The following is a 26734-nucleotide window of genomic DNA, read 5'->3' as shown; positions in this document are numbered from 1 at the left end:
AAACAACACAATACATACAGGGCAGTGATTCTCAATTGGATATTACTGGTATTGTGCATCCAAGAAAATATTTGACAATATCTGGAGTCATTTTTTATTGTCACAGCTAGGGGGCAGAGGAAAGGGGGCTGCTACTGGGTAGAGGCCAGGGATACTGCTCAAGATCCCATGATGAACATAATATGACAGCCCTCCACAGTAAGGAATTTTCCAGTCCACTGTGCTACAGATGAGAAACCATGAACCACATCTCTAAAATGGTGAAATAACTGGCAAACCAGAATTCTACTGTAATATATTTGTGAAACTATCCTTAAGGAATGAAATAAAGACATTCTCAGATAAAGAAAAACTAAGCCACTTTCAGACTTCCAGTCAAGATGGAGGTATAGGTAAACATAGCTTGCCTCCTCACACAACCACTGCAAAAATTATAGCTAAACTACAAAACTACTATCACCCAGAATTGTCAAAAAATCCAACTGTATGGGAGTCCAACAACCAAAAAATTAAAGAACTTACATTCATCAAGATGGGTAGGAGGAGCGGAGACATGGAATTGTTACAGAACAGATGGGGGAGGTGATGAACGATACACTATTACTGAATGGACCCACCCTTGTATTGTATTCCAGGGGTCCCCCTCCCCGTACTAGGTTCACCTTGCCCACCACAAGGGAAAGACGTCTCTCAATGCCAGAGATTGGTGAAAAGAAAAGGGATTATTTATTTAAGAGTTAAACAAACTTAATGTCTTCATTGAGATCCCAAAGTCCTTTTGAATACCCACAAATGCACAGCCTTTCCTTCCCCCTCTGCCCAGTCTGGGGTACTATATCTCAGAAAAAGAAATAGAAGTCCGTGGTTCTTCTCTGCCCAAGCGGCATGGGCCCAAAAAGACCACGCATAGCTGCTGCACCTGGGTTTAAATCCCAGCACCAATCTTCCTCTGCCCCACCATTTCCGATTCCTCCCACAATTGGCCACAGCTGCCAGCATTCAGGTGGGTGTGGCCCTGTGGTGTGGAGCCAATCATCTCCAAGCTCTTACACAGGCTCTGTAACCAGTGGGAGTTGCCCATCCCCCTTACTCAAAGCATGGCTGTTTAATATACCTATGAAGCAGTTAAAGGTTATAAATATGTTAAACGACCGTTCCAGAGGTTATCTGCAAAACTGTTGCTCTTCAAAACAACTCTCAATGGCCCTGCTCCATGCATCCCATCCCCCAGCTCAGACTTGTGGGGATGAGGACATGTATATATTTTTTTTCCTAATATTTCCTGGACACCTAGTTCTGGACCCCATTACAAACCTGTTTTGGGCCCCCCCCCGCAGCTGCACCCTGTTACAGAATGAGTGGTCCTACACCCACATGTGTTAGATAAAAATTGGGATGGGTACCTCAGGAGCAAGGGGTCCCAGACAACCCAGCACAGAATTCCAGTGGCAAGAAGGTAAGTCCCCATAACTTCTGGCTATAAAAACCAGTGGGGGTAGGAGCAGCGGAAGAAACTATGGGATTCCCAGAAGTCTCCCCTTAAAGGGCCCACAATGGACTTAAGACTTACACAGACTAACTCCCTCTGGGTTTCAGCACTGGGGCAGCAGCTGGAAGATCACCAGTGGCACACAGGGAGAAATTGAAGTGTCTGGCATCAGGACAAGCTTCCTCCCAGACAAAACTCCAGAGGGCAGGCAGCAATATTGTCCCCGTTTTGAGCCCTTCTGCAAACAGAGCCACAGAGTGGCGACACCATACTGGAGACTCTATCAACCCAGTTCACCCAGTTGCCCTACCCTGGAAATTACCTAAGGCTCTGCCTCATCCAACTTACCAGTGAACAAATTTTATACAATAGGCCATGCTACTAAGACAGGGAGTCAAAGCAGCTCTACCTAATACATGGAAACAAATACAGGGAGGCTGCCAAAATAAGCAAAGAAATATGGCCCAAATGGAAGAACAGAACAAAACTCCAGAGAAAGAACTAAAGAACATGGAGATAAGCCATCTATCTGACACAGAGTTCAAAACACTGGTTACCAGGATGCTCAGGGAACTAATTGGGTACTTCAATAGCATAAAAAAGACCCAGGCATAAATGAAGGTTACACTAAGTGAAATAAAGAAAAATTTACAGAAACCAACAATGGAGTAGATGAAGCTGAGAATCTAATCAATGATTTGGAACATAAGGAAGCAAAAACAACCAACCAGAAGAGCAAAAAGAAAAAGAAATCCAAAAGAACATGGAAAGGCTAAGGAACATCTGGTCAAATGTACCAACACTGGAGACATAGGGGTCCCGGAAGGAGAAGAGAAAGAGCAAGAAATTAAAAACTTACTTGAAAAAATAATCAAAGAAAACTTCCCTAATTTGGCAAAGGAAATACACATACAAGACCAGGAAGAACACAGAGTCCCAGACAAAGAGGACCACACCAAGACACATCATAATTAAAATGCCGAGGGTTAAAGATAAAGAGAGAATCTTAAAAGTAGCAAGAGAAAAGAAGAGTTACCTACAAAGGAGTTCCCGTAAGACCATCAACTGATTTCTCAAATGAAATTTTGCAGGCTAGAAGGGATTGGCAAAAAGTATTCAAAGTCATGAAAAGCAAGGACCTACAATCTAGATTATTCTATCCAGAAAAATTATCATTTAGAGTTGAAAGGGAGATAAAGTGCTTCCAAGACAAGGTAAAGCTAAAGGAGTTCATCATCACCAAGCCATTATTAAATGGCATGTTAAAGGGACTTAAAAAAAAGAAGATCAAAACTATGAACATTAAAATGGCAATAAATTTATAACTATCATCAATTGAATCTAAAAAACAAACTAAGTAAACAAGCAGAACAGAAACAAAATCACAGATATGAAGATCATTTGGAGGGTTATCAATTGGGTGGGAGAAGGGAGAGAATGGGGGAAAAGGTGCAGGGATTAAGAAGTACAAATTGGTAGGTATAGAATAGACCAAGGAATGTTAAGAACAGTACAGGAAATGGAGTAGCTGAAGAACTTACATGCATGATCCAAGGACATGAACTAAGGGGGGACTGCCAGAGGGATGGGGAGTACCAGGTGGAGGGGGACAAAGAGGGAAAACTTGGGACAACTCTAACAGCATAATCAATAAAATATATTTTAAAAAAAGAAAAAGAAAAAACTAAGCCACTTGGCACTAAAAACTAAGGGCGTGCTACTACTATGGTCTGAATGTTTGTGCACCAGCCCTCCGCCAATTCAGGTAGAAATCCTAACCCCCATAAGGTTAGGTATTAGTAGGCAGGGCCTCTGGGAAGTGATTAGGTCATCCGGGTGGAACTCTCAGAAATGGGACCAGTGTTCTTATAAAAGAGATCCCAGAGTTCCTGAAACCCTGCTCATTATGTGAGGATATAACATAAAGGAGGGACCTCGCTAGACTATACTGGTACCCTTATACCAGACTTCCAGTTTCCAGACCTCTGAGCAATAAATTTCTGCTGTTTGTAAGTCAGCCTGTCTGTGGTATTTTGTTACAACAGCCCAAACATACTTGGACAGAAAACTGACACCAAGAAGTGAGGCTACTGTTGTAATAAATAGTTAAGCTGTGGAAGCAGCTTTTGAACTGTATCATGGGAAGAGGCTAGAGGAGTCTGGAGGTAGAAAAAATCTACTTTGCTATTGTAGGAGAGCAAAATTTGCTACCCCAAAATATCTTTTTGGCATAAGGATTATTTTAAGTTGGTTAATTTTTAAGAAACTACTAATAGACATTTTAAAAATAAAAAGAGCTCTGAAAACCAGGTAGAAATTACTCTTTATAAAAGATATTTATAAGGGAAATCTTCATTTGTAAGGGTATCTCCCTAGCTGTACCATAAAAAGGACGATATCTAAAATTCTAGAGACTGGTATTACTGGAGAAGGCATTGGGGGGGGGGGGGGGGGAAAGAAGGCATGGACTTAAATCTCCCTAACAATCTTACTCTTATTTATAGTGCTTTCCTGGTAACCTCCCATAACTGACTCCCCACCCCCAACATCTTTTGCCTTTGGCTGAAGATAGTATTTACAGTGAATGGCTTCCACCATTTTGACTAGTACTGAGTTATGCTGGGTCTCTCCCATGAAAGAGAAGGTATACAGGTTATTAAGCTTTGATTTGTTTTTTTCCCCTGCTAATCTGTTTTATGTCAATCTGATTACTAGACTAGCCAGAAAAACCTAGAAGGAACTGTCAATGTAAGAATACAAAACTTGTGGGGAATTTTTATAAAAATTTAGTTGAGCCAAATGGAAGATACACCTAGATGCAATCTCTCAACAGAATGAGAAAAATGCTTCCTTGAACAGTTTGCAGTTTCTTTCAGAAATCTGGAATTAAGGAGGGAACAGAGGAAGATTAAAGAAAGGTAAGAGAAAGCAAGGTGGAGATTGGATTACAGGATAATTAGAAAGATTATGTGCTCTCTTGAAGGTGGTTATGCCTCAAGGGGTGTGAAAAAGAGGATTACTCTGACATTTCAAAGGTGTGTTAACTTAGATGCACAAGAACAATGGACAAAGGTTGCTTAAGGCAGAGATAAACCTGTCCAGTTAGAAATTTATGATCAGATCACCCCGTGAGCCTACTTTCTTCATCCACAGGTCTGTTGAGGGCAATGTGAGGGCACAGAAGGAGAAGAGAGATGTAAAGAAAGCCTCAGTTTTCCCACAGAATACCTTAAGTGGTCATGAACAGAAAGTAGGTTGAAACATTAACAGTAAAGGACATTCTGATAAAAGTCTCAGACAGAAATGAGGAACGGGTTATCAGAAAATGTAGGAAAGGTGATTCTTGTAAAATAACAAAAAGCTTGGCTAACTTGGGTTCATGTCCTAGGGTTTTGCAGAAGGCAGAACTGTGAGGATGAAAGTGGGTATTTGGGTAAAGCTATTTTTTAAAAATCTTTATTTAATGATTTTTAGGGGAGGTGGAAAAAAGGAGAAACATCAATTTGCTGTTCCAGTTATTTATGCGTTAACTGGTTGATTCTTGCATGTGCCCTGACCGGAAAACAAACCTGCAATCTTGGCATATCCAGATGATGCTCTAACCAGCTTAGCTACTTGGCCAGGGCTGGCTGAAGCTATTTTTAAGCAAAGTGTTGAAGGTGCAGCTCAGCTTCTCTTGAATGCTTACAGTAAAATTCAAAAAGAGAAACAACTTAAAGATGGAATTGTTAATCCAAAGGGAAGCAGAAACTTAATTTAATTTAAAAGGTGGAAAATTCTCAGCCTATCCATATTGCAAAAAAATGAGAAAGTGTGCTCAGAACAGAACTCTAAGGACGTGGCCAAGGGACCCTTTGGTAAAGATGAGTAGAGGCGTGAACATCAGACTCAGTCAGCCAGGAAACAGCCAATCTGAACTGGCAAGTGTCAGGAAGGAATAAAGATTGTTGGCAGTCTTCTTAGATTTTACAGGGCAAGACCAGATATTCTTCTAGGACAAGGATAGAAGAACACCAAAGGTGATTCAGAAATCATGAAGACTGCCTCCTCCATTTCAAAAGAGGAAGCCATCGCCTGAGACTCAACCCAAAGCTGCGGGGGCTGGACCACTAGAGCCACTGACACGTGATTCCAGCCCAGGGAGAGCTGTCTCAAGCTGCACCCAGTAAAGCCATGGGGGGAAATATTTAAATATTTAATATTTTTAAATGGACAAAATATTTGAATAGATATTTCACCAAAACTAAAAGTCATTACAGGAATGCAAATTAAAACCACAAAATGATATCCCTACACATCTATCAAATGGCTTACCAAAGAGAAGGGAGGTGGTGAAAAAAGGAAAGGGGAAAAAAAGAGGGGGTAGGATCAATATAGACAGAGAGACAGAGATAGAAAGAGAATGAGAAAGAGAGAAGGGAACAAAGACAAAAAAGTACCAAGGTGCCAATGACAACACTGAACAACTGGAATTGATGCACTGCTTGTCAGAATGCAAAAGTAGTACAGACACTATGGGCAACAGTTTGGCAGCTTCTTATAAAGTTCAACACCAACTTACGATACAACCCAACAATCTCACTGAGCTAGGCTCAAGAGGCTATGTATGACATTTGCAAAGGTCAAAATTATAGGGACAGAGAACAGACTAGAGGTTTTCACAGGTTAATGGTGGGGGTAAAGCATCTGACCACAAAGCATGAGAAAATTTTATTTTCTTGAGAGGGGGATGAAGAAACTGTTCATATTTAGATTGGGGTAGTGATTACATAACTCTATGTGTCAAATCTCATTCACACTCAAAAAAGTATGAATCTTACTATATTTACACTGAAATAAATATATAGCAGAAAACATTCATTTGTCTGTCTTATACTTTAAATGGACCTGTTTTTACTCATGTATGATTATTTTTTTATTGATTGATTTGAGAGAGAGAGATTTGTTGTTCCACTTATTTATGCATTCACTGGTTGATTCTTGTTTATGTCCTAACTGGGGTCAAACCTGCAACCTTGGTGCATTGGAATGATGCTCCAAGCAACTGAGCTACTCAGTCAGGGTCATTTATGAATTCTGTATCATCATGCAATATACATTCACTGAGTTTTGCAGATCTTCCAAATGTTGACATTTTATAAACTATCACTGCATTTCATGCAGCCTCTGCAAATTCCAGAATGGAAATGGAAATTAACATCGCAATATATAAAAATAGTTTTTGCCTTATAGTCTCCCTAAAACATCTACTTTAGGGATCCTGCTAATCTAAACACTGGAACAACTAAACAACTAAAAACATGTTCTTCTCCAACTTACCTTTACAAATTAATTAGGTGTATCTATATATTAATGACATTGAGTTTGTCCAATCATTTTACCAATCATTGTGTATGATATGTACACTATGAGGAAGGGTACTATTTGCAACATTTTTGGCAAGCCAGTTGTTATAGTCTGAGGAAAAAGGAACCACCTAGTGATAGAAACGTTCTAAAGGGAAATCTCTTGTGCTAGTATAAATGCAATTTTAGAATCTGCTATACTTTAACATATAACTTGACAATTTCCTGTTTCTGATAAAAATCAGCAGAGTGACAATACCCAAGTGAGTAACTCCGGAAGTTTGGTTAGGCTACAGATCTCACAGTAAACAATTAAGAGGGAAAAAAATCCCCAAATAATTAACTTCAATAAGATGATTTTATTCTATCCAAGGTATTAAACCTTACTATTATGTCAAGTAATTTTAATTGTTAAACACTCATTAATGAAACAACATGGATAAGAATCACATTATGGGGAAATTAAAAATGACATGCTAGTCTGAAATAAAGGCTACTTAAAATCAAAGCCTTTATCTTATGGAGGCATAGGTGGACGCACTGTACCTCCACGCACAACCAAGATTAGAACAACAACAATTTAGAGGCAGAATAACACCCAGAACTGACAGAGAATTTATCTGAATGGAAGTCGGACAGCCAAGAAGTTGAAGTAGATCCGTCCATCCAAACCAGTAGGAGGGGTGGAGACAAGCAGCCGGGCGTGGGGTCCGCCCCGGCGCGGAAAACAGGGAGAGTTGGGCTCGTAAGGCAACTGGAAGAGCGTAAGGCATCTGGTGCGCGCAAGATAGCAGTAGGTGGACCCTGAGTACGCAAGCCACAGCTGGCGGGCCCAGTGAGGCAGCGATTGTGGACCAGGGCAGAGTGCCCAACCCAGGATCCCAGAGAAGGGACTGAGGTCCCAGGAGAACAGAGCCACCGCCATTGTTCCCTCCTGCTCCCACCCCCACCCCCACATACAACGTCACAATCTAGCACCTGGGGTGCCCAGCCCCGGTGAACACCTAAGACTCCGCCCCTCACCGTAACAGGAGCGACCAGACCAAAAAAAAAAAAAAAAGAGAGAGAGAGAGAGAAAGACATGTCTCAAAAAGAACAGATCAATGCCCCAGGACTCATCCTTTTGAGCGACCAAGAGATAGCCAATCTATCAGATGCAGAGTTCAAAACACTGGTGATCAGGAAGCTCACAGAATTGGTTGATTTGGGTTGCAAATTAGATGAAAAAAAAATGCAGGTTACCATAAAAGAGATGAAGGAAGATGCCCGGAGAACCAGAAGTGATGGGAAGGAAACTGGGACTCAAAACAATAGAGTGGACCAGAAAGAAGAAAAAAACAACCAAACAGGAAAGAATGAAGAAATAAGAATTCAAAAAAACAAGGAGAAGCTTAGGAACCTCCAGGACATCTTTAAACCTTCCAACATCCGAATTATAGGGGTACCAGAAGGGGAAGAGGAAAAGCAACAGATTGAACATGTATTTGAACAAATAATAAAGGAGAACTTCCCCATTCTGGCAAAGGAAATAGACTTCCAGGAAATCCAGGAAGCTCAGAGAGCCCCAAAGAAGTTGGACCCAAGAAGAAACACACCAAGGCACATCATAATTACAGTAGCCAAGGTAAAAATGAAGGAAAGAATCCTAGAAGCAGCAAGAGATAAGGGGACAGTAACCTACAAAGGAGTTCCCATTAGACTGTCAGCTGATTTCTCAAAAGAGACCTTACAGGCAAGAAGGGGCTGGAAAGAAGTATTCCAAGTCATGAAAGACAAGGACCTACATCTCAGATTACTCTATCCAGCAAAGCTTTCATTTAGAATGGAAGAGCAGATAAAGTGCTTCTCAGATAAGGTCAAGTTAAAGGAGTTCATCATCACCAAGCCCTTATTCTATGAAATGTTAAAGGGACTTATCTAAGAAAAGAAGATAAAAGGACAGTATAGTAAAAGGACAGCAAACTCACAATTATTAACAACCACACCTAAAGCAAAACCAAAAGAAACTAAGCAAACAACTAGAACAGGAACAGAACCACAGAAATGGAGATCACATGGAGGGTTAGCAACAGGGGGAGTGGGAGGAGGAGAGGGGGGAAAAAGGTACAGAGAATAAGTAGCATAGATGGTAGGTTGAAAATAGATAGGGGGAGGGTAAGAATATTATGGGAAATGTAGAAGCTAAAGAACTTATAAGTATGACACATGGACATGACTAAAGAGGGGATATGGGTGGGAGAGGGTGTACAGGATGGAGGGGAGTGAAGGGGGAAAATGGTGCCTCAAAAGAAACTAACTCTGCTGACAACTTGACCTCTCAGACTCTAGGCTCCACAATTTTGAGAAAATAAATTTGTTGTTTAAGCCACCTAGTCTGTGATGCTTTGCATGGCAGTCCTAGATAACAAATAAAATTTATCATCCAAACCATTTTTAAGTGTACAGTTCAGTGGCATCAAGTATAATTTACAATGTTGAGCAACAATAATCACCAACCATCTCCGGAACAATTTTCACCTTGCAAAACTGAAACACTATACACATTAAACAACAACTGCCTTATATACAGCCAAACTATCGATTAAGTATGGGAGAAGAATAATGTCATTTTCAGACATGCATTCTCAAAAAAATTTAATTCCAGTGTACCCTTACTTAGGAAATAAAGGAGTAAAGCAAGTAAAAAGGAAGACATAGGATCTAGGAAGCAGGGAAACCAATAAAGGCAAAATAAATCTCCAGGATGCCAGCAAATGTAAATTTATTTTTGAAGCAGGTCTAGAATAAATAATCCAAAAAAGAGTAGATTTACGTGGGGGTGTGGGGGGTGGGGGTGGGGAGACATTTCTGACAGATATGACCATGTCAAAATTATACAAATATGACTTTTATAGAACCATTTTACAGAGTATAGGAAGGCTTAGCTATAAACTAAAAGAAAGCAAAAAAAAATTTAAATTATACTTTATAAATTTTCTATAATTTTCAAGAAAAAAATAAGTCACACAAGAAAGGAAATTTAATCATAGGAGGTAGGTCCACTATAAACTATATATACATGGTTATATATGCTTATAAAAAAATAGTAACAACAAATATGTAATTTTATCAAAACAATGAGGCTGAGAGTTAGGCCAAGAAAACGAATGTCCTCTTTTATCTTAATAGAAGATAGGTACATCTCTAAAATTAATTAATCAAGAGATTATACAGACATATTTTTATTTATCAAAGTAATATGTACACACAGTTTAGAAGAGGCCTAGAACAAAAGAAACAGTCTTCTGCTCTCCTTTTTCTACCCCCTTGCCTCAAGAGGTAATCACTTTCTAATTTTTTTAGCTGGTTCTGAAAATACCAGACAGAACTGTATAACATTTTAAACTATACTCAGATATTACTTTGATAATTTAAAAAAATTAATTTAGAAAAGCCTTATTGATCTCTTAGAAATAAAACATTAAGTCAATCAAAATAGTGAATAGCTGATTTGTAAGCTACACCAGCATCCATTCTCTCTTTGTTTTATAACAGTATCTCAACTTCCTTCTGAGAAACTATCCTTTCCATCCCCACTGCCCAATTCTATTTCCACATTCTTAGGGTGCAGTTCCACCAACTCAGTGGCAATATATGCAATTCATGCATGGCCAATCAGAGTATTAATTTCCCTTAATATTTGTGATTAGTTTAACAATGGGCTTAAATGTCAAGTTGTTCATTCAGAAAGATGTCTGGATGTCAATGGGGGGGTACTAAGAAGGCACTCTCTCTTTTTCCAAAAGACTTAAAACAGAGAGTATGTAGACTTTGGGTAAATGTCACCATGTGGAACAGGGATATCCAACCTTTTGGTGTCTCTGGGCCAGATTGGAAGAAGAATTGTTGTCTTGGGCTACACATTAAATAATGAAAACTGATAAGCAAAGAAGAGGTCCATCTGTGCATAATTTTTGTGTTATCTGCTACCACAGATAAGCAAAAAAGTCCTCATATAATAACCCTAATTATGTAGCGGACCTTTTGATAATTTTTTAAAATCATCAAGCAGGTCCCAAGTTTGTGATCACTAATATAGAAAATGTACATATTTAAGTAAAAAAAAACTTAGTAGAAAACTTAGTATTAAAACTAAGTAATGTTTTAGGTGAATCAATGATTTTGTGTTGGCCACATTTACCGTGGGTAGGACAGCCCTGAAGTACAATGGGATAATGAAGCTGAGAAATGAACAGAGATCTGATTCTATTTCTTCCAAGCCCCCAAATCTAATCAATCCTCAATCCAGAATCTATTCACGGATTTTTCATTTCCTAAACCAAAATTACTATTACAGAGACTTCCAGCCAATATGGATGTGTAAATAGACACACTTTGTCTCCTCACACAACCAAAAGAAGGACAACAAATTTCAAAAGAAAACACAACCAGAACTGACAGAAAATCAAACTGTATGAAAGTCTGACAACTAAAGAGTTAAAGAAACATTCATCCAGACCAGTAGGAGGGGCAGAGACACAGAGACAGGCAGCTGGGGGCAGCCGGGGCAGAGAGGGTTGGAGACAAGGTGGTGGCTAGAGGACCAAGGCAGGAGAGGCAGCTGGCAGAGCAGGAGGGGCAGAGCAGACAGTCCCACATTTGTGTGTGGATAACCAGGAAGAACAACTGGGGAGCAAGACAGACCACTCAATCCAGGGTTCCAGCGCAGGGAAATAAAGCCTCAAAACATCTGACAGAAAAAAATCTGTGGAGGTTGTGGTGGTGGGAGAAACTCCCAGCCTCACAGGAGAGTTCCTTGGAGAGACCCACAGGGTCCTAGAATTTACACAAACCCACCCACCTGGGAATCAACAGCAGAAGGGCTCAGTTTGCTTGTGGGTGGTAATAAAGTGTAGAAAAAATGGGACAACTGTAGTAGCATAATCAATAAAATATATTTAAAAATTAAACTGAAATAAAAGTAAAAAAAATTACCATTATGACAAAAAAAACAAATTATTCAATATGTAAGATGATTAGGCACCTGAACTGACTGAAAAAAAGACTATCAAATTTAAAGAAAAGAACACTATAAGAAAGGAAACTTCAGATGGGAGAAAAATTAACAAAAACAAGGATTTAAAAAGCTAGATGGAAATTAAGGAAACCAATACTAGCAAGTATAGCTATCACCAATTTTAACACTGTGTGTGTATGTAAACACTTTGAGATGGGTTAATGAAAGCTAACACTGAACACAATGACAACCAAATTACTAATTTTTAACATGCTTTCACTTAGAAAAATGTTTACTAGTTATTTTTGAGGTCCTACTGTGTGTTGGACACAGTATGAGCTACCCAGCTCATAAAGCTAAAGATGTCACGAAAAGCTTACAAGCTAGTGGGAAAAGTTCTATTTCTTTGCCAATATTATTTTATCTGTAATGCCGACTTATTTTAAATGTATTCTGCTCCCATTAGCGTCACAAACGATGTTACATCTGTAAATTAGGTTCAATGTGCTGCTACTATTTATACATTTAACAATCTCTGACTAGACCAATAAAGCTACATGTCTATACACATTATAAGTCTTAGCCTTCAGAATCCACCTATTTAAAAATATAATACAAAAAACCAAATGGCTGGTCTTAAACTCCAAAGCCCTAAAGAACAAACAATATATAATGGTCCTAAGGAGGCGAGTCAGGTATTGGGTATAAAACAGGGCAGATCCAAAGAAGCAGCATAATAAATTTATACCTATTAGTTCTAAGACAGAGGCTGTGCATTCTGGTTTTATTCTCCTCACAAAGGTTAATGAGAAAATGGGAACCACCAATACTTAGGGGAGAGCTCACCCACTGCATGTGCCATCCATCCCGGAGGTTCTGGGAAGTACAAATTATTTCCTGAGACACGGTAGCAGGGATTTTATTCAGCCTAGACTACCTCTAATCCCTAAGTGCTGGGGAAATGAACCCTCATAAAGAAATATGTCCTTTACCTAAGGGGAATTGAGATGAACTTGGTGACTCTACCCTCAAAAACAAATGGAAGTCAGAAATTAGAGACCAGAGGCCAAGGATTCTCTCATTTCTGTTACTGTTATCTCTAAATTGCCTCCATATCTGGCTATGTGGGCTGTAAGATAGAGGAAACGAGAGATTGTCTAGTTACTCTAAGTCTTCAGCCAAGAGTCAGAGAACCACCAAGTGTGTATAGCTTGAAAATAGCTTGAAAAGCACAAAGGAAAATCTATAGTCTCTGAGATTTGATTCAAGGGAAAAAGAATAGGAACCAATGAGGCCTGAGAACAGAACACTCCATACTGTTCTTACATAAAGTAAAGCAATGCTCCACAGGTTCTTGCAAACAGACTACTGCACAGAGAACTAGGTCTTAAAGAATAATTCTCTTCTACCATCACCACATCTAGCTTTCTCCAGCTTTCCCTAATCTGGAGGACTGAGATGCCTCTTGGCACTAACATTTTAAACAATGTTCACATATTACTTTGATAAATAAGGATCTTGCAAAAGTCTGCACTTAAAAGTGAATGTCTCCTTCAATTCTGTAATCTACTCAACTTGTTTGCCTCACCCTAGACCCAGTCCTGCCTTTAAAACCCCTATAAATAAAATATGTTTATGATATATTCAAGTTCCTTTCTAACCACCTATTTCAGTATAGACACTGTTCTGCCATTAACTATGACTCAGGGAATGTCCTATCAACCTCCATGAACCTCCATTTTCTTATCTGCAAAATAAGAAAACTGAATCAGATAAGATCAAAAAGTCTCCTTTGAGTGCCAAAACTATGATCTAAGTTCTCCCTTAAATTTTATGGACTAAACAAAACCAGATTTGTCAGAATGGCTATCATCAATAAATCAACAAACGCATGCTGGTGAAGATGTGGAGAAAGGGGAAGCCTTTTGTACTGTTGGTGGGAATGCAGGCTGGTGCTGCCACTGTGGAAAGCAGTATAGTTACCTCAAAAAATTAAAAATGGAACTGCAGTTATGACCCCAGTGATTCCACTTCTGGGAATTTTATCCAAAAAAAAACCCTGAAACACTAATTCAGAGGAATACATGCACCACTATGTTCACTGCTGCATTATTTACAATAGTCAGGATTTGGAAGCAGCCCAAGTGTCCATCAGATGAGTGGATAAACCACCATAGTACATTTACACAATGGAATACTACTTCACTGTAAAAAAGAAGAAAATTCTACCCTTGCAACAGCATGGACTGACCTGGGGAACATATTTTTAAAGTGAAATAAGCCCATCAGAGAAAAACAAATACCATACTATTCCATCCATATGTAGAATGTAATGAACAAACTGAATTAATAAGCAAAACAGAGACAGACTCATAGACAGAGAGCAGGCTGTAAACTTCAGGTTGGGGTTGTTGCATGACTAAGCAAAAAAGAAAAAGAACTCACAGACATGGACAATAGTGTGGTGATTGTAGGCGGAGGGGGTTGGGTGGAGGTGGAAGAGGGTATAAGGAGGATAAATGTAATGGAAAAATACAATAAAAAACCAGTACTGGGTTTTCTACATATTTTCATTACAGGAGTAGGCAAAAGTAGTTTTACAGGTATAATACACACAATATAATAATTCATAAATAATAATATAAGAATAAACTGCTTTGTATACAAACAATTGTAAATCTACCTCTGCCAACCCCTGTATATTACCACTATTCCAATCCTTATTCTTTTATACTCTAATTACTCTATCTCTTAAAAGTGTCACTCCAAGGTATACATATTTCCAAAACAATACACATTAGCAGAGGGAACAGTGGAACTACCATTTCCCCATGCTGTGGAGTAAAAATAAGGTTTAGATTTTCGCATCACTTTTAGCAACCCGATTCTCCTGACATACACCAAACTGTGGACACCTGAAATCCCAGGCATATTTAACATGAAGTTAATCATAACATTTGAGTATTTTTCACATTAATTGCTGCACTTAATTACTAATTCCTCCTCATGCTCTTCATGTGCGTATGTAATTTTTATTCAAAAACAGTTTTAGGACTCTACCACTTAGCCTTGTTAAAGTTCATTGTGCCTCCCACTGTCCTTTTGATCTTTGCTTACAAGGAACTATCGGAGTTACAGGAAACCAGTACACTCTTACTTAAAATTCCTAAGTATAAAAATGCTTTGTACACCATACACAAAAATAAATTCAAGGTGGATAAGAGACTTAAATATAAATTTAGACACCAAAGAACTCCTAGAGGAAACATTGGCAGGAAAATCTCAGACATCCCATGCAGCAACATCTTCATGGATATATCCCCTAAAGCAAGGGATATAAAGGAAAGAATAAACAAATGGGACCTCATCAAATTAAAAAGCTTCTGCATGTCTAAAGAAAACAGCAGTAAAATGAAAAGAGAACCAACTACTTGGGAAAACATATTTGCCTCAGACAAGGGTTTGATCTCCAAAATATATAAAGGAACTCACACGACTCTACTCCAGGAAGACAAAAAACCCAATTAAAAAATGGGCAAAAGACTTGAACAGACACTTCTCCAAGGAGGACAAACAGAGGGCCCAGGAACACATGAAAAGATGCTCAGCATCACTAGCCATCAGAGAAATGCAAATTAAAACCGCAATGAGATACCATCGCACACGGGTCAGAATGGTCAACATAAACAAATCAACAAACAAGTGTTGGAGAGGATACAGAAAAAGGGAACCCTAGTGTGCTGTTGGTGGGAATGCAGACTGGTACAGCTACTGTGGAAAACAGTATGGAATTTCCTCAGAAAACTTAAAAGTGGAACTGCCTTTTGACCCAGCAATTCCACTGCTGGGACTATACCCTAAGAGCCCTGAAACACCAATGCAAAAGAGCCTATGCACCCCAATGTTCATAGCAGCACAATTTACAATAGCCAAGTACTGAAAGCAACCTAAGTGCCCATCAGCAAATGAGTGGGTAGAAAAACTATGGTACATTTATACAATGGAATTCTACACAGCAGAGAGAAAGAAGGAGCTCCTATCCTTTGCTACAGCATGGATGGACCTGGAGAGCATTATGCTAAGTGAAATAAGCCAGGAGGTGAGAGACAAATACCATATGATCTCACCTTTAACTGGAACATAATCAACAAAAGAAAAAAGCAAACAAAATATAACCAGAGTCACTGAAATTAAGAACAATCTAACAATAGCCAGATGGGACAGTGGGGAGAAGGGTTTTCAGGAACTACTATAAAGGACACATGGACAAAACTAAGGGGGAGGGTGGAAGCAAGGGAGGGAGGTGGGTTTGAAGGGGGTGGGGGTAGGGGTGGGGAAAAAATACAGACAACTGTAAATGAACAGCAATAAAATAATTAAAATAAAAAAATTAAAAAATGCTTTGTAAATTGTCAAGTGTTATGCTTGTCCACTTCATAGGCACCTCATACACTTAACTAACTTTCCCTGCATTTCTCCTTCTGTGTTCTATAATTCAGTTAAGTAGTACCACTATCAATCCAGTTATCTGGATTGATGAACCCTACTCAGTCAACCCCCATATCTCATGTCATGTCCTTTTTACCTCCTACATAGGACTGAAATGAATCCAGTATCTCCATTCTCAATACCACTACCTTAGTAATGAAGGCATTTGCCTCCTTAAGGAGTCTCTCTGTTTCCAGTTTCACCATCTTCCAGTTTGAAGCATTTAGTTTATTCTTAGATGAAGAAAGGATAATATATCTGAGTTCCTTCTTTAAATGCTTGGTATCTAGAATTGAAAGCTAAATGAAAGGTCTTAAATGTATCTGCTTTGAGTCACAATGAACTTACTGTTCTGAAGTTCCTAAAAAATCAGGAGAAAAAGGTAAGAACTCTTTTTAAACTCTAATGAAACTATTTTTTTTTTTTTTGGTATAAGAAGATTCTGGGAAGATAGTGGAGTAGCAAGTACCAAGAATCTGTTCCACCATCTAGACAACAACTGTACTAGCAAAATCTACATGATCTAACTATTTTAGAATTCCAGAGTCTATTCCAAGACTTAAAACTTCCAGGGCAAGGCTTGGTCTGTAAATTTTGATTACTTTTAGCTTTTAGCCTGACAATGACTACCCATCCTCCACCCTCAGTCCTGTGCCAGGAATCTGTGCATTACTTCCAGGAGCAGCTTATGGTAGCCAAGTGGGCAATAAGGACCCTGTCATGAGAGGTATGTGTTCTGACAGCTGACTGCTGCTTTGAACCACTAAGGTGCTGACATGGAGGCAGGCAGCCATTGCTGAACACACACGCCCAACTGTATAAGCCCCTTTCCCTTGGATTAAAGGGGATCTAAAGGGCTGGCACATTTTTTTCCATCCCCCCTCCCTTTCATTTTTCTCTTTTCCTCTTTTGGGAGCCAGGCATTAAAGAAGTAAGAACAGGGAAATTTAGGAAGTCACCACACATACAAAGGAAAAGACTCAAGTTTAGAAAAGACTGAGGAGAGATTAAGTTTATACTTCAGGGTAATTCCTGGCACAAAGACAGCCTATAACACTCAAAAACGAGAAAGCAAAAAACAAACAAACAAACAAACAAACAACAAACCCTGGGGAAGAGGAAGAATGTGATTTTCAGATTTACCACATTATTAGATTCCAACATCTAGTTTTTAATAACAAAAAATCACAAGGAATACAAAGAAAAAAGAAAATATGGTCCATTCAAAGGAAAAGAAACCAACAGTAACTATCCCAGAGAAAGACCAGATGACAAACATACTATACAAAAACTTTAAATAAACATCTTAAAGATGCTCAAATAATGAAAAGATGTGAAGAGAGTAAAGGAAAAATGTATAAAAAATGAGAGTATCTATAGGAATAGAAAACCTAAAAAGAACTAAAAGGTAATTCTGGAGTTGAAAAGTACATAACAAAAATAAAAAATTCACCAGAGGGATTCAAAGGCAGATTTGAACAAAGAGATGGAATAGGTGAACATGAAGTTTATCAAGCCTAAGGAACACAAAGAAAAAAGACTAAAGAAAAGTAAGTATAGAGTAAAGCACATTTAAGATAACAGCACAAAAACCCAATATACGCACTATGGGAGTGCCAGGAGAAGAGAGATTAAAGGGGCTAAGAGATTATTTGAAGAAATAATGGCTGAAAATGGCCCAAATGAAGGACACAAATATAAACATCTAAGCTCAACAAATTCCAAGTAGGATAAATTCAGAGACCCATACTGAAAAACATGATAATGAAAATGTTTAAAGACAGACAGAATCTTAAAAGCAGCAGCAAGACAGAAATGAATCATCACAAACAAGGAATCCTCAACAAGATTATCAGCAGATTTCTCACCAGACCTTGAAGTCTAGACAATATATTCTAAATACTCATAAAAAGCATAAATGTATTAATGTTTTTTTAATTTTCTATATTTTATGATGCTTTTACATAGCAGGCCCCTTTGCACCCAGGGTTACCTAATTCCTAGAGAAAGTAAACAACTTGTCTGAGAACTTATCTTTGATATACAACCAAGTAATTAAGAGCTCATATTCCCCCTGTACTAAATCACCTCAAAGCCAGGTACTAGCCAGCTAGAGACCACCCCTATTACCCAGAACTGTAAATTACTCAAACTATCTAATTCTAAACTTGCTCAAGCTTGCTCAGTGGTAGGACCTGCCTCATCCATTCCTTTCCACAGAAACCGCAATAAAGGTTCTAGCCCATGCTCTCACCTTGCGCCTTCTACCTCCTGATCACCTTGGTGCTTTCCACATGGCCCAGCAGGGCATGCTGTGCCTCCTGCTTCTAGAGCACTATCAGTAAAAATGTCTTACTTCATCACCCCAATCAATTCAATTAAAAAAAAAAAAAACTTCCTTCAGTATTCCGTGTCTGTGTGTCTTTACCTGATTAAAACATATCCTGGGTACATTTCATAACAATAGGGGAAATAAAAGGCAGAAATTAATAAAATGAAATATCATAAAAAATATCCCAAAGAAGGGAAGGGTTTCTTAAACTTAAGAACCAAAAAGCATAATCTATAGAGGAAAAATTTAATAAATATAATAAAGATTGACAAATGAGTACATTAAATCCTCTTCTTAAAATCAGTTATGAGATATAATTCACATACAAAATTCAATGATTTTAAATGTATAAGAGTCTTTACAAATGTATAAAGTTGTATAACTCAAAACACAATCAAGATCTAAGTAATTTTCATCACCCCCAAAAGTTACCTTGTGACCCTTTACAGTCAATCCTCTCCCTGATGCCAACTATTAACTATTGATGGGCTTTCTTGTCACTAGACAGTTTGCCTTTTATTGAATTCCTTATAAATGGAATCATATACTTGACTATGCTAAAATTTAAAACTTCTATTAATCAAATATCCTATTATCAAAGACATCATTAATTTACTTTAGAACATTATAATTAAAAAAGCCTTACTAAAGGGGCAAAACTCTGGTAAGGTCAGGATCACTGCAAAATACAAATAGCAACTTATCAGACATAGAGTTGAGCAGGTGGCAAAATGGGTCTGGGCCTCTTACATTCTGGGAGGAAGCAGAATTTACACTTACTCTAGAAATAGAATGGCCTTACCTGCCCCAAGTGTCCTACATTTACAGTACCTCTGCTCAGCACCACCAAAATGAGATCCATCTTAACATCACCTTAAACCAAAGAACTCATTTAACAGTGAAGGAGAAATACAGGCATACCTTGGAGATACTGTGGGTTCAGTTCCAGACCAATGAAATAAAGTAAATACTGAAATTAAGTAAGTCATAACCTTTTTGTTGGTGGAGGGTCTTGCCTTCAACTTTCAAAACAAAACAAAACACGCAACATCTGTAAAGCACAATAAAACAAAGTGTATCTTTAATAATAAACATTTGATCAGGCCATTCCACAGATCACATCACCAGGAAACTGACAGACTAACAGATTGTTGGAATGGCATATTATTTATTTTTTATATTTTTATTCTTGTTTATTCTATTACTATGCAGCAGAAAGAAAGAGGAAGGAATTCCTACACTTTGTGACAGCACAGATGGAACTGGAGACTATTATGCTATTTTGCTAAGTGAAATAAGCCAGATGGTGAAAGGCAGATACCATATGACCTCTCATATTATTTATTTTGAGAGAGAGAGGAAGGGACAGAGAAAGAGAGGTAGAGGAACATCAATGTGTGAGAGAAACCAATCAGTTGCCTACTGGGGACCTGGCCAGACACCCAGTAGGGTTGTGTGCCCTGATCGGCTCAACTAAAAAGTCACCCTGTTGGTCTTTCAGGATATGGTATATACACTGAACCAAGGGCTATGGTGTTATGTCCCTAATATCTAGAATGCAGGAATCCAGAAAGCAAGGGGTAAAGTTGAACTGACTCTTTTCACTATCAATCCCAGTAACTCATTTGTGAAATGTGGGCTTCTCATCCCCACAATTTAAAACCTCTCCTATATTAGAGGTCCTGAGGGTAATACTTTCACAAGAGGACATAGTAAGGATTTCATTGAGCCTAAAAGTTACGCGTACTATTTGGGCACTTTTGAGCTTCTCATGCTCACAGACTACCAAAGACAGGAATAACTACACTAGCAGTAATAATTAATGCTAACTATCATTAGGAGGTGTTGTACACAGTGTGGGTATGGAATAGTCTGTCTGGAGCTCATGGTGTTTCCATGCTTGGGCTACAGTAAAAAAGAAATTGCAGCAACCATGGCCCAAAAAAGGTAAGGCAACTAAGGGTTCAAATCCCTCAAGAATGAAATTCTAGAAGTTATGAGCAGCCTAAAGCAGCTGATATACTGACCCAGCATGAGGGGAACCTAGAATGGGTGTTCATGAAAGAAGGAAATGATGAATATTAATTCCTGCTTCAACAATACTTGTACAAGCAGGTAGCACTAGCTTATACCACTAATCCTTCTTAAATTTCTGTTGTAGAGATTGCAGTGACTCAGTGATGGATTAGAAATCAATGTAGGGTCGAAACAGATCTGAGCAGAGTCAGAGGTAAATTTGTGGTATTTTGATACACAGCAGTAGGAAACTAATACAACAAGAATCAAAGGAGAGGCCAAACAGCATGAAGATGAAGAATAAGAAATTTCCGATAAGAGCCTACCCCTTATTATTGGCTTCTCCTCTGATTCTAGTTGCATTAGTTTCCTACTGCTGTGTAACAAACTGCCACAAATTTAGTGCCTTAAAACAAATTTAACTGTAACTGGAAAATAAATTAATTAAAAAAAAAACACAAATTTGTTATCTTCAAGTTCTGGAGATAAGGCCAAAACAAGTTTTACAGAGCTAAAATCAAAGTCTGCATTCCCACAGAAGGCTCTATGTCTAACTCCTTAGCTTCTAGCCATATCACCATGACCTCTGCTTACATCGCCACTTCTACTTCTTGGACTTACACTCCTGCTTCCCTCTTATAAGACTCCTTCTGATTACACTGGGCCCACCAATATCCATGAAAATATGCAAAGTCCCTTCTGTCATGCAAGGTAACATATTTACGAATTTAGAGGACCGGGATGTAGACAACTTTGGGAGATCATCATTCTGCCTGCCACACTAATCATAAACTGAGCCTAATGGTTCTAGGTAGGTTTGACTTACTTTCCCCACAGTACTCAATGGTTCTTTTGCTTTTTGTCCTAGGACTTCCTTGAGGCAATGAACTGGGAACACACTTGGCAGGATCCTGTGTGTAGCTAAGAGTAGAGGAGGGATGGGAAAGAATTTATACCACCCTGGGGCAACCATAAACTGACAGGGAGGAGAACAGATGATAATGGTTTACTCCTGTCCATCCATGAGTAGACAATATGAGAGCATCTAGATAGATCCTCAGAAATTCCCACTAGGACTGGGCCCTAGTTGCAACAGTAGTGAATAACTCTCGATAAAACATTCCTATATTAGCTTTTCTTTTCTTGTTTCATTCACCCTGGTCCCTTGTTCTTATTCCCTAAAATCATCTGCCAAACAACCTATCTGCACACAATTTCTTCCTTTTAGACTGTACTTCAGAGGAGAGTATGGGAAGGATAACTGGTTAAGAATATCTAGTAAAGAGTTTTAGACACAGAAAAGGGAAACACAATGACCTAAAATGAAGGCTATATACATAGTAGAGTATCTAATCTTGACACTATACTGCGTAACTTTGGGTCAAATCTCTTAACTCTTTTAAGTTTTACCAATTGTAAAATTAATGGCTCGAATGGCTCAACTTCCATTATTTTCGATAGCTCCTTTCAGCTGTAAACTTCTGACATAATAAACAGCATTATGAATTGGTGCAAGGAGACAGCAGAAAGGTGGGAGTGAGATTATCACTAAAGAGGCCAGCCAAAAGAAACTGTTAAAATAAGCCAGTCAGAAGGTAACATTGCCTAAATTTGAAAAGCCATGGAAAAATTAAAACCCTCATAAACTGCTGGTGGGATTGTAAAATAGTACAGCCATTTTGAAAAACAGTTCAGCAGTTCCTCAAGAGATAAAACATAAATTACCACAACCCAGAAATCCCATTCCTAGAAATGTACCAAGAGAAATTAAAATAAACAAGGTCTGTTTGGAAAAAAGTCCAACCATTGTCAATATTAACAATAACAGTTTGCAGGACATCAATGTAACCTGGCAGTCAAGGAGAGCGGACTGGAATGCGCATGTGTGAACAATGACAACTTCACTATACTAGTCAATGGGGGCAGTAGACACCATTGAGTGAGCACATGTACTGTGTGGCTGTTGCACTGACAATGACTGCGTAAGTAGAGCAATGACCTGCATCAAATTTTGCATTAAGCTTGAACATTCCTCTGTGGAAACTATTTGGATGATTCGGAAGGCCACATCTATGGGCAACCGGTGATTAGAAGCTTCATCACCACAACACAGCCCACTCAGACCAAGTTTTTGGCAAAACATCAAATCACCCAGGTAATACAGCCCCTCAACAGCCTAGATTTGGTAGTGCCCTGTGACTTCTGGCTTTTACCAAAACTAAAATCACCTTTGAAAGGGAAGAGATTTCAGACCATGGATAAGAATCAGGAAAATACAAAAAGGGAGCTGATGGAAATTAGGAGAATTATGTGAGGTCCCACAGTGCCTACTTTGAAGGAGACTGAGGCGCCATTGTCCTATGTACAATGTTTCTCATTATCTTGTATCTTCTTCAATTAATGTCTCTATTGTTCATATTACATGGCTGGATACTTCTGGACAGACACTGTATTCACATAAAAACATAAAATGATGTTGGGCATTTATATTACACCGTATAAAAAAAAAACACCTCAAAATGAATCAAAGACACAGAGTAAGAGCTAAAACTATAAAACTCTTAAAAGAAAACAGGGCAAAAACTTCATGACATTGGGTTTGGCAATAATTTCTTAGATCTGATACCAAAAGCACAGGCAACAAAAGAAAAAAAAACCATAAATTGGACTTCAAAAGTAAACTGTTTTATTCATGAAATAACATGACCATGAAATGTGATAATATTTGCAAGTTAATATATCTAATAAGGGATTACTACTGAGAATAAAGAACCCTTACAACAAAACAACAACAATCCCATTAAAACATGGGCAAAGGACCAGAATAGACATTTCTCCAAATAAGATGTACAAATGGCCAAGAAGCACAAGATGCTCAACATCATTATTGTTAGGAAAATACAACTCAAAACCTTAAAGAGATACCACCTCACATTCAATTAGGATGGCTATTAGCAAAAAACAAGCAGAGGAAAAAACTAGAAAATAACAAGATGCAGAAAAAGCAGAACACTTGTGCATTGCTGGTAAATGTAAAGTGGTGCAGACTTTGTGGAAAAGTTAGGTCATTCCTCAAAAATTAAAAACAGAATTACTATATGATTTATCATACTCAAAAGAAAGAAAAACAGGGTCTTCCATGGATATTTGCACACCCAAATTCATGTCGGCATCATTCACAATAGCCAAAAAGCAGATGGCACCAAAGTGTTCATCAAAAAATAAATGGGTAAGCCCTGGCCAGGTGACTTGGTTGGAGTATTGTCCCATTCACCAAGAGGTTGTGGGTTCAATCTCCAGTCAGGGCACATACCTAGGTTGCAGATCTAGTTCCCAGTTGGGACACTACCAGAGGCAATTTTCTCACATTGATGTTTCCATTTATCTGTTTCTTCTTCTCTCTCTTCCCCCTTCCACCCTTTTCCTCTCTCTCTAAAATCAATAAACATTATCCTCATGTGAGGAGAAAAAAATGAAATTAAAATAAATGGGTAAACGTAAAATATATAATCAATAGAATATTACCAGCCTTAAAAAGGTGTTTCAACATGTTACAAAATAGATAAAACATGAAGACAGAATGCTAAGTGAAATAAGTGAATCACAAAAGGACCAACATTGTATGATTTCACTTCTATGAGGTTACAAAATAGTCAAACACATAGAAACTGAATAGTGGTTGCCAGGGGCCAGGGGGATGGGAAAATGAGAATGGATAGACCAGGGGTGTCAAACTCATTTTCACTGGAGGCCACATCAGCCTCAAGGTTTCCTTCGAAGGGCTGGATGTAATTTCAACTCCTTAACAGTTAAGGAGTAGTTACATTTATACATTCCTAAAATTATTTTGGCCCTTTGAAGGCAACTGCAAGGCTGATATAGCCCCTGGTGAAAATGAGTTTGACACCCCTGGGATAGAGTTTCAGTTGAGGAACATGAATAAGTTCTGGAAATACATGGTGGTGATGGGTGCACAACAATGTGAATATATTTCAAGATATAGAGCTATACACTTAAAATGGTAAATTTTATGTTATATGTATTTTACCACAATAAAAAGAAACTTGTGCCCTGGCTGGTGTAGCTTGGTGGATTGAATGCTGGCCTATGAACCAAAGGGTCGCTGGTTCAATTCTGGGTGAGGACGGAGGCCTAGGTTGCGGGCCAGGTCCCCAGTAGGTAGCACAAGAGAGGCAACCACACACTGATGTTTCTCTCCCTCCTCTAAAAATAAATAAATAAAAATCTTTTTAAAAAAATATGCTAAGTGAAAGAAACCAGTCACAAAGGACCACATACTGTATGATCCAGTTATATGAAATGTCCAGAATGAGCAATATCTATAGTGACAGAAAGTATATTAATGGTTGCCTAGGTTGGGGGATAAGGGATATTAAAGGGTGATGACTAACAGGAATGGAGTTTCTTTTGGGGGTGATGTAAATGTTCTAAATTGTGATGATGGATGCAAAGCCCTGTGAAAATTCTAAAAGCCACTGAATTGTATACTTTAAATGGGAAAATTATATGCTATGTGAATTATACATTAACAAAGCCTTTTTTTTAAGCCAACAAGACTTGGTCACTGAATGGAATTATAAAATGAAGCAAATACTGTAAGAGAACAGAAACAGCACAGTTAGAATTCTTGTTCTGCCATAATGTGTGTGACACTAAACAAGGTACTTAACCTCTCCATGCTTTCATAACACCTACTAATAGGGTTGTTGTGAAGATTAACAAAATAATATTTAAAACACTTAGGACCATGCCTGCTATATAACTGTCTTTCCCTGCCCTATCCTCCTACCTACTAAAAATTCCACCATCAGCTGTATGGAAATATAAATTCAATGATGGTTGTATCTGAATTTCATGGTAAGGAAGTTATGTTTGTTCAAGGTAGCAAATAATCTAAAAGTCACCAATTATGGTATTGACAAAGCAATTTTCAAGTGCTAATTCACTGCAAGTTGAAACCCAAGGCAAAGAGAAATGAACGTTAGATAACTCTTTTAACCCATTATTCTCAATAACTTTACGTCTTTGTTCATTTTTAAACACTCCTTTCCTTACCTACTTGCCTTTTTACTTATCCTTTATTGCAAGCTATTCTTACTTAGGTTGCTATTAATCATGAAAAAAGCAACAATTTGTCCATTATAACATGTTAAGATTTTTTAAATGACTTATCATGCAAGCCATGGGACAGCATCAAACTCTACCCAGCTTACCCACAAAGTGCCCTGAACAAAGATGAACAAACTTTAAAAAGATGAGAATGAGAAGGAATGAAAGAAAGCTCCTGTTTTCCCTTGAAAGCTGCTGCTCTCCTGTTGATAGCTCTCTTATTTATCTAGAGACAGAATCCTGTGGTATCCAGAGAGAAGAACTGGAATTTCTCCCTACTATCTAAAACCAAGTTCCACTACCAAAAAGTCAGATGCTTTAAGAATATGGCATTAGCACAATTTGACATATAAAACTACACTTCCATTTTAAATATACCCTCATTTAATTTCAATGTTGAATAAGAATTTACCCTCAAACTATTTTAAAGGACAATGCCTTTCAAAGGGGCACCTGCATTATAAATACTTCTGGAATAAGATGGAGTAAAAGGATATGGTGAAGAAGCATAAACAGATGAACTGGCATTGTATTGCTATGATTTTGTACACTTGACGATCAGAAGATTCCTACTAGAAATATTTCAAAATAAATTAGTAAATGTTACCTCCATGTAGGCAGTTAGTGCAATCCTAACTTATTGTAACATTAAAAAAGAGAGTATCTCTAAAAAGTTGGTACAAGCCCAGAAGCCTTTTCTCCCTCTCAAACTCCTTAAATGCATTATCTCATTGTATTTCACTTCAGAAATGTTTACTACACACTTAGTACACACAGCAAGTATGCTAAATACTTTTAGTGCAATGTGTTAATAATTTCCACAACAACCTTACTATTTTATCATTGTTACATTAATATTATTATCATCATTTTATAATCTTCACAGAAGGTAACATTTCAGAACCTTCAAATGCACATCACAAAGAATAGCTACACTA

At 38.2% G+C, this 26734-nt stretch overlaps 1 protein-coding gene across 4 annotated transcripts in view; it reads right to left on the bottom strand.

Annotated features, from left to right (window-relative positions):
- NCK1 (NCK adaptor protein 1) overlaps positions 1 to 26734 on the bottom strand; it is a 77617-nt gene that overhangs the window by 31547 nt on the left and 19336 nt on the right. For 2 of the 4 annotated variants that reach the window (XM_045856929.1, XM_045856926.1), the window contains one exon: positions 19572 to 19701. The exons of the other annotated variants lie outside the window; for them this stretch is intronic. The gene's annotated coding sequence lies outside the window, so the exon portion shown is untranslated. The remainder of the gene's footprint in view (positions 1 to 19571; positions 19702 to 26734) is intronic. 4 annotated transcript variants of the gene reach the window in all.

The sequence above is a fragment of the Phyllostomus hastatus genome, unplaced genomic scaffold, assembly GCF_019186645.2.
Source record: "Phyllostomus hastatus isolate PE091 unplaced genomic scaffold, TTU_PhHast_1.1 phas_scaffold_129, whole genome shotgun sequence".
In the NCBI taxonomy this organism is placed as follows: Eukaryota; Metazoa; Chordata; class Mammalia; order Chiroptera; family Phyllostomidae; genus Phyllostomus; species Phyllostomus hastatus.
The sequence above is the reverse complement of the archived record's forward strand: the minus strand, read 5'-3'. Positions and strand labels throughout refer to the sequence as shown.